Source organism: Spea bombifrons, chromosome 1, assembly GCF_027358695.1.
Source record: "Spea bombifrons isolate aSpeBom1 chromosome 1, aSpeBom1.2.pri, whole genome shotgun sequence".
In the NCBI taxonomy this organism is placed as follows: domain Eukaryota; kingdom Metazoa; phylum Chordata; class Amphibia; order Anura; family Pelobatidae; genus Spea; species Spea bombifrons.
This window is the reverse complement of record NC_071087.1, coordinates 145290998-145300135: the sequence shown is the minus strand read 5'-3', so window position 1 is coordinate 145300135 and position 9138 is coordinate 145290998.

Sequence of the window (9138 nt, the reverse complement as noted above, 5' to 3'; positions counted from 1 at the left end):
CTCGAAACATATCCATGGGATATCATTTCCTAATAAAACCATAAATCAAAGTAAAAAATGAAACCCTAAAAAAAACACAATTGAAATAATTCCAGATTGATATAACATGGAAAAGTTTTATTTAAAGCATATAATGAATTTATGGGGGGAGATTTATATTCTGTCGCTTTTTAAACTTTGCACCAGGATCCCCTTTTTGCTGGTTCAAAAATTTCATATCACAAAGTGAGGCAAATCTTCTCCGGAGATTCATATTTCGGTTTAAATTCAACTTTTCAGAGCCACATTTTACAGATTAAAACAGTAAATAACTCTATGTAATACCGTTTACAGAAAAGTAATATGAAACCCATCCCGTATGTATACCTTTGGAACCGGCTCTTGTAGCTTTCTGGTCTGTGGATCTGTGTAGTTATTCATTCCTTTAACCCCTTAAGGACTAGGCCTTTTTTTTACGCTATTGTACCAGAGCATTTTTGCTCCGTGTTTGCTATGTCTCCCTTCAACCATCATTCCCTTTTTCTCATTTAGTGAAAACACACAAATGTTTTTTTTCAAAACATATTCATATATGTAAGACTTGGTATATAGACTATATGGACAAATGTATTGGGACACTTGACCATTACACCATCATGCACTTTTATGACATCACATTCTAAATACATAGACATTAATATGTAGTTGCCCCCCTTTGCAGATATTACAGCTTTACTCTTCTGGGAAAGCTTTCTGTGGGAATTGTTGCCAATTCATCCAGCAGAGCGTTTGTGAGGTCAGGCACTGACGTTGGACAAGAAGGTCCGGCTCACGATCTCCGTTCCAGTTCATCCGAAAGGTGTTTGATGGGGTTGAGGTCAGGACTCTGTGCGGCCAGTCAAGTTCTTCCACACCAAACTCATCCAACCATGTCCTTATGGAGCTTGCTTTGTGCATCGGGGCAAAGTCATACTGGAATAGAAAAAGATCTTCCCCAAACGTCCTCCTGGCATCCGCCAAACCCAGACTCGCCCATCAGCCAAACAGAACACATTTCCACTGCTCCAGTCTGTTTGTAAATGCAGACTGCGTGGCCATTGTTTTTACACATTGGGTAAAAAGGGTATTACTTAAAAAATAATTAAAGTAGTCCTAATGCTGGTAACTATAGTTGATCAGGTTACCTGCTCTCCCTTGTAACTCACGTATGCTAAAACTGTAAGCTAGGGACCTCGCACTCTGGAGATCACATTCTAGGGGAGTATAGTAACGAGGGGCTGCCTATACTACCCAGCTAGGGGCTACCAACTGCATTCACACCAAGATGAAATAAGATTCATACATCATGGAACCCATATCACCCGTATTGTTACAGGGTATGGATTCGGGATCCAGCACAAACAGCTACATCGTAGACCACAAAGTCATATTTTCAGGGAACATGTATGTTGTTAATCGGCACGTGAAACGTTCTACCCTAAATAAAGCAGACTTATCATTTTCATGTGCTGGTTGGCAACGTGTTAAATGTATATGTGCCCTGGGGAAAATAATGTAGTCATCAAGAAAAAAAAACTTAACCTTGTGTCAAGGAGACAGAGGCACGCTGGCCTGGAGGTCAATTTCCCACTCGGCTGGTCCAAAATTCTTCAAAAAGGGCCATCCCACTTGTGGAGGCGAGACTGCAGCATGAAAAGTGGTCTCCCAATAGTAACAATCTTAACAAATGTGCCTACAACACACACAACGGACAATAACATAAAAATGTTTTGCGCAACACCTTAAATAACCACGTGGATGTATAAAATGCCTAGAGAAAATATTATAAAAAAGCAATATATTAATAAATATTGTAATAAATTGTTTTACATTTTCCTGTCCATCGTAGAGGCAGCCTGATACCGGCCAGATCTCTCCCTTTAAAGCAGGATTGCTCTAGACCAAGTCTGTGAAAATCCCTAAAATACTGTTTATTAATTCTGAGCAATTTTCACGTTACCTCTTATGGAGAACACAAGAGGACTGAAATTCTGTATATTTTATACATTCACACGTGGGTATTAAGGATGTTACACAAACCATTTTTGTATTATTCCAAGCTGTATAAACGTGAATGCTTATTGGATTTAAGCATATTACTAACCACTAACGGTTTGCTTTATTATATTTTATATAAATGTGGTCCAGGCTTTGGGTTCCTTAGTGTAACACTACAGTGCGTCCATATTTTGGCCTTTTGAGGAGAAGACACTCCATCAGTGATATAAGTAGTCTGTAGCTGATATATGTGTCAAAATCATTTTTGGGAATACAGAGTAATGGGTTTGACTGGATTTCAGTATATAATTCAAACTATATATCTATATCTATATCTATATAGTAGAGTAGAGGTTGTAGCCGTATTAGTCCAGTGGTGTCAATATCAAATAACAGATGGAATAAGTATCTTGCGATAATACCTTTTTTATTGGACTAACAGAATTATGGAATGACAAGCTTTCGGGAGCTCTTCTCCCTTTCTCAAGTCTAAAGCATATCTGAGCAAAACGACACATAGAATTCAATGTAGTGTGGCAGGAGAGGGGGGGGTGCTTACTACCCAGATCTGATAAGTGAGGGTGAGATGTTGTAAAAGTATGTGTCCCTCCAGAGGGTCATACATGTTCTGAGTAGGGAATTTGGAGGGGGGCATGGGTACATTCTACATGCTTCCCAAAATCCACAAAGCAGGTAATCCAGGCAGACCTATAATTACAGGTATGGACACACTCACAGAACAGATCTCAGGACTGGTCGAAAACACCCTTAAACCTCTTGTCATCAACACAAACAGCTTCATAAAAGACACCACTGACTTCCTCAACAAACTCAATCAAATCACCAACCTCCCTGCTAACACCATCCTAGTGACCATGGATGTGGAATCCCTGTACAGCAACATTCCACATAACGATGGCATTAAAGCCTGTTCACATTTTCTCTCAGGCACTGACAACCAAAAATACAACCCCCAAATCATCACAGAACTGATAAAATTCATCCTCACACATAACTATTTTTCTTTCAACAATGAAATCTACCTACAAATCATGGGGACGGCTATGGGGACGAAGATGGCACCTCAATATGCCAACCTTTTCATGGCTGACCTAGAACAGAGATTCCTTGAAACACAAGACACCAAACCACACAAATATTACAGATACATCGACGACATCTTCATCATTTGGACCGAAAGTGAGGAAAAACTGAAACAATTCCATGCCTCTTTTAACTCATTTCACACGTCAATTAAACTAAAAATGGAGTACTCCACAAAATCCGTAAACTTTCTGGACACTACAGTAAGATGTAACAATGGTACAACCCACACCTCTCTTTACAGAAAACCCACAGACAGATGCAGCTATCTCCACAAATCCAGCTTTCACCCCTCCCATACTAAGCGGGGCATCATCTACAGCCAAGCAACCAGGTACCATCGAATATGCTCTGACCCCAACGACCGCACCCTGCATCTAAACAACCTCTCCAAATCTATGAAACAGAAAGGCTACCAATCAAAAACTATCAACAAACAAATCAACTCTGCTCTCAAAGTTCCACGCACACACCTGCTACAATATAGAGAAAAAAGAATCTCTACACGTGTACCACTTGTAGTCACCTCTAACCCGGCGCTTGAAGAAATCCGGAAAGTCATCAAAGACCTACAGCCAATGCTAGCAGAAGATGAGACACTAAAAAACATCTTCCCTGAAACCCCCATTTTGGCCTTCAGACAACCCCCAAACCTGCAACAAAAATTAATTAACCGGAAACTACCCATCGACATAATTAATAAAGAAAAAGGGACCACACCGTGCAAAAGGCCCCGCTGCAAACTGTGCCAACACATATGCACAGACAACATAGCCACCCACAACAGTAAGACCTACAGTATTAAAGGATCATATACTTGCACATCTAGCAATGTAGTGTATATGATACAATGCACTAAATGTGACCTAGGATGCTACATTGGAGAAACCAGCCAGCAATTAAATGGAAGAATGAACATGCACAGACATTCCATTAAACACCACAAGGAAAATTCCTACTGCACCCCTGTGGGACACCATTTCACGCAAAATGACCATTCTGTCAAGGACCTAAAAATCAAAGTACTGAAAGGGGACTTCAGTAATACCAAAGAAAGACAAACATTTGAAGTTAGAATGATTCAACTATTCAACAGCAAGAATGGAGGACTCAATGTCGATTTGGGTTTCCTGTCCCACTACACAGGTTTTACATAACCCCCCACCTGCTATATGTACTGTATTTTTAGTGCACCATGTTCATCTATATGTACCTGTATATATGACAACATTCTTATATTCATCACTGCATTCCTATTCCCTGTATGTGAGCACTACCATCTTATGTTTTTTTTTTTTTTTTTTTGTTAATTTATCTTCAGCAGTGCTAAACCCCCCCCCTCCAAATTCCCTACTCAGAACATTTATGACCCTCTGGAGGGACACATACTTTTACAACATCTCACCCTCCCTTATCAGATCTGGGTAGTAAGCACCCCCCCCCTCTCCTGCCACACTACATTGAATTCTATGTGTCGTTTTGCTCAGATATGCTTTAGACTTGAGAAAGGGAGAAGAGCTCCCGAAAGCTTGTCATTCCTTAATTCTGTTAGTCCAATAAAAAAGGTATTATCACAAGATTCCATCTGTTATTTGATATATCTATATATATATATATCTATATATATATATATATATATATATATATATATATACACACACATACTACCATTCATAAGACCACTTAGGCGTTTCCTTGTTTTTGAAAGAAGAGCAAATTCCATCCATTAAAATAACATGAAGTGCATCAGAAACACAGCGCAGACGGTGTTAATGTTGTAAATAACTATTGTAGCTGAAAACGGCAGATTTTTAATGAAATATCTTCATAGGCGTACATAAGACCTTTATCACTCCCATCACTCCTGTGTTCCAGCAGCATGTTCTGTTTGCTAATCCAGCTTTACGTTTAATAGGCTAATTATTCCTTAGAAAACCCTTTGCAAATATGTTACAGCTAGAAATTTCCTTGTTTTCCCATGAAAAAAAAGTCACGTGACCCCAAACTTTTGAACAGTAAAAAAATATATTCACAGCAGATGCTAAATTAACAGAGGAGCCAAAGTAGGTACTGAAGACTGAAAGAATATCTTAAAAAAAAAAAAAAAAGATTCACGTAGCAAAAACTAAATTAAAAATAGCCAGCACTGGTATATTATAGAACGTGATAATTAAAGCGTAAATGTTAATTTTAAAATAACCACGCATGGCAAAAAGAAAAAAAACTACTGAAAGTCGAACATTCTAAAAGCTAAAAACATAACAGTTAATCACCAGATTTAAACCGTGTATTTGTTTTTCCTGGCTTGCTGCCACTAATTAGTTCCCCTGATGTTCAAAGTTTTCAGTTCATAACAGTCAGAGACGTGGCGTCCATGTTTAGCATGAATGAAATTACCCCCATAACCCGAGTTTCAAAGACCACCCGCTCAAGATAACAAAGATAGTGATAAATTATAAATGACCTAAAGAATAAAAGCAAGGTATGTATGGAAATTGGACAGTTTGATTGAAATGTTTGGAGTATTGACGTTGAGTTTAGGCATCTCACGTATGAGACCTCTACTTTCGAGACCTCCAGCAAATCAAAGATATGTAATTTCTAATCTCTAGTCAGTACTGGGCTACCAAGAACGTTGACATGGAGTTGCGTTTAAGATCTGCAACGTTTTAATGGGAACCAACATCCTTTCCACTAAATCCATCTGATCCCATGTCTTGGAAGGTGGTGTGGCCATGTAGCCATAGATGAGCAAGAAGTCTAAAGAGACTACAAAATGAAAGGCAGGCCTGAAAACGACTCACTTCGCCCTGAACTCAATGAAATCGAGATTCAGCAGCACGTACTATCCAGTCCTGCTAGACGTTCACCACAAACGGCTCGCCCCCCCATTGCACTCACCTTGCCAGGTCTCCCCTTGGAATTAACAAAACAAAAACACATATCGTTTTACTTTGGGGTTTACTCACTAAAAGGGTTTTTGCAGGAATTGCCATACATTGGTGGCCTATTTTAGAGAGCGGGTTTTTTGCCATACATTGGTGGCCTATTTTAGGGAGGGCCTTACTAACAGTTGTTTTAGGTTCGGGATTCTTTGTAACAGACATGCAATAGAACAGGAGGGCAGGAGACTTCTACAGGAGCCCGCAAAAAAAAAAACCAAACCCAAAAACTCCTTGATGCGCACAAATATTTATGTACGGGAGGGTTGTCTGCATAACACAGCAGAGGTATAGGGCCCAGAGGGGAAACATGGGAAAAAACACCTAATGCATTTTCCACTAAACTTAGCGCTTATTCATGTAACAGATCATAGGGAGGAGCAGAAATATTTCTTTTAGCCTCTCATCTGTAGTGTTGTTTGAAGATATTTTGATATCTTGCATAGGACCTCGAGCTTTGGGTTGTACGAGACCATTAAGGGGATCAGGTCATTGTTCTTTGTACTTTAGGATTTCCTTCCCTTAACACTTGGTGCTCTCTTTATCTTTCAGTTGTCTTTCCCCATCCCTGTGATCACATCCAATGTTCTAATGTTATTGTCTGGTTGTAGATAATAGATTTTATTGTGTGTTCTGGGTTTAAGCTTTCGCTGTTGGGGTAACCGAGTCTGTCCAATGGTTTGTGGCATAAGGAAGTTTGAATGGTGTGTTTTTAACCGGCTGGCCAGACATTCTTTGCTAGCTGCCCAGATGATCACAAAGGTAGATTACGGGTTTGAGATCACAGGTAACCATGAAGTGTTCCTCCATTTTTACCAAGAACAGGTTGGCATATTGTGGTGTCATCCAGGTTCTTTCAAGATTTCACAGTTCATAACAAAATCTATTTCTGTATGTAGGAAGACACATCCTCGTTCAAGTCCCTAAATGTGTTATCATGCAATTGAAAACATTAAACCTGTAGCAAGCTGTAACATTTTGGATGACTAATACCAATAGCGCACACACACACATATGATTCACGCTCTTCAGCACAATTAGTTGACGTAGATAGCAGCTCTTCTGGGAAGATATTCTTTTACTGGAACCCACCTTAGTAAACTGCAATTCTGGAACTTTTTATCTTCTTAAACATTTAAAACAACTGTGTGACTGAATAGACCAGCTGGCATGCATTTCTGCTAATGCACTTATATGGGTGAAGAAAAGAAAATTAACCAGATATATGCCATTACACCTTTTGCCAATGATCTGTTGCCGCCCCCCCCCACCCCCCAAAAAAATAAATGTATGTATAATTATATATATATATATATATATATATATATATAGTGAGCGGGATTTCTCAGGATCCTATAGACTCAGTGATAATGTGAGGGTTCTATGAGTGAACTTTCCCCTCTCACTGCATATGGTGAAGTCATATCCACCACGAATATTAGGTCCACGATTGAGCTGCTGTTTAGGCTTAGACTAGAAATGCAATATTACACAGTCATTTAGGTCAGGGGAGGGGGAGACATAACACCATATTGGAGCGATTTCAATTGTGTCTCAAAAAGTGGAAATACATTTCTTCGGCAATCCACAACAATAATTTGACCCCTCACTTGATCAAGCTATGACCAAGCATGTCCTTATAACCTAATATTACTCAAATTTAAAGGCATCAATGGCATAGCCTTCATGTAATCGTGTAGATTGATCTATTGATCTTACGCTAAAGTACCCATTTTATTGGTTTTAGAAGAAAATTACTTTATTTAAGTCTGAATGGATGACTTCTTGTTCTTTGTACAGTCCTTTAATCCCTTAAGGACTAGACTGTTTTAACTTTTGTAGCCTTTTGTGTGTTTAGCTTTAATTTTCTCCTCACTCATTTAGGGTACCCACACAAGGTATATGTTGTTTTTTTTTCCAGGACATGAAGGGCTTTCTTCAGATACCATAGTTTTGATCATATTATAAAATATGATGAAAAATTGAAAAAAAAAAAAAAATACATTTTCTGACTTTTACCGGAAAAATATTTTACTCATCTATAAAAGGTAATGAAAAAAACTTGCTAAATAGATTCTACCATTTGTCCTGAGTTTAGAAATACCCAATGTTTTTATCGTCCAATAAGAAACATAAGTACAAGTAGCGTTTTGCTATTTTAAAACCTTTTTTTTTTCCCCAAATCTGGTCATTCTGCCCCATGTGCTGTTTCTGGTATCTTTAAAGTCGGCCAATGCAATTAACCCCCTCAAACCATATATTTTAAAAAACTAGACACCTCAAGGGATTTCAAATGCTGGTATTTTAACCCTTTCCATGCACAAACTTTGTGGCAGTAATTTTTGTGGTTTTTTTTTTTTTTTTTTTAACACTAAAATTGCACTTCAGGTATGGATTTACACCTCCTGGTATATGTATACGGATGTCGACACCCACGGGGAAGGGCCAGACATGGCCCATGATGCCGACCTCGGTGTTGCTGAATGCATTACAGTAACACCGTTTAAGTGAAGAAAGTGATTGTTGATCACTTTCTAAGCTTGTTTAATGACATGACGTGTCAGGCACGTCATAGGTCGTTAAGTGACAGTTTTTCCCTGACATGCCTGACCCGTCAACAGACGTTAAGGGGATAAATGAACAGGTATACACAGAACAGCTTACATTGCCCCAGTATGCATTTGTAATAATAATAATAATAATAATAATAGTAATAAAAAAGGACATCTTTATATCATTATACAGAGTTCAACCTCAGCCCACAATCTCAGACATATGCTTTCAACTCAAAACTAAAAGATCTTGATTAGCTTAGTAAACAAACCCTCGTTTTTTCCAATCTGAGATTTTAATAGCAAAGTATCACCAATCATCTGCAAATTTCATATAACAGGCAAACAATACTATGCATACCTGAAAAAGATCCATAAATAATGACTAAAATCCAGGATGATTTTTTTCCATTTTTTTTTTTTACCACAAACTTTATTCCATTTGACAATACAAAAAGAAAACAAAGAAGATTTATACATTACTCCCCTGGTGTGAAAAAAATTAAAAGGCAATTATTTTAACA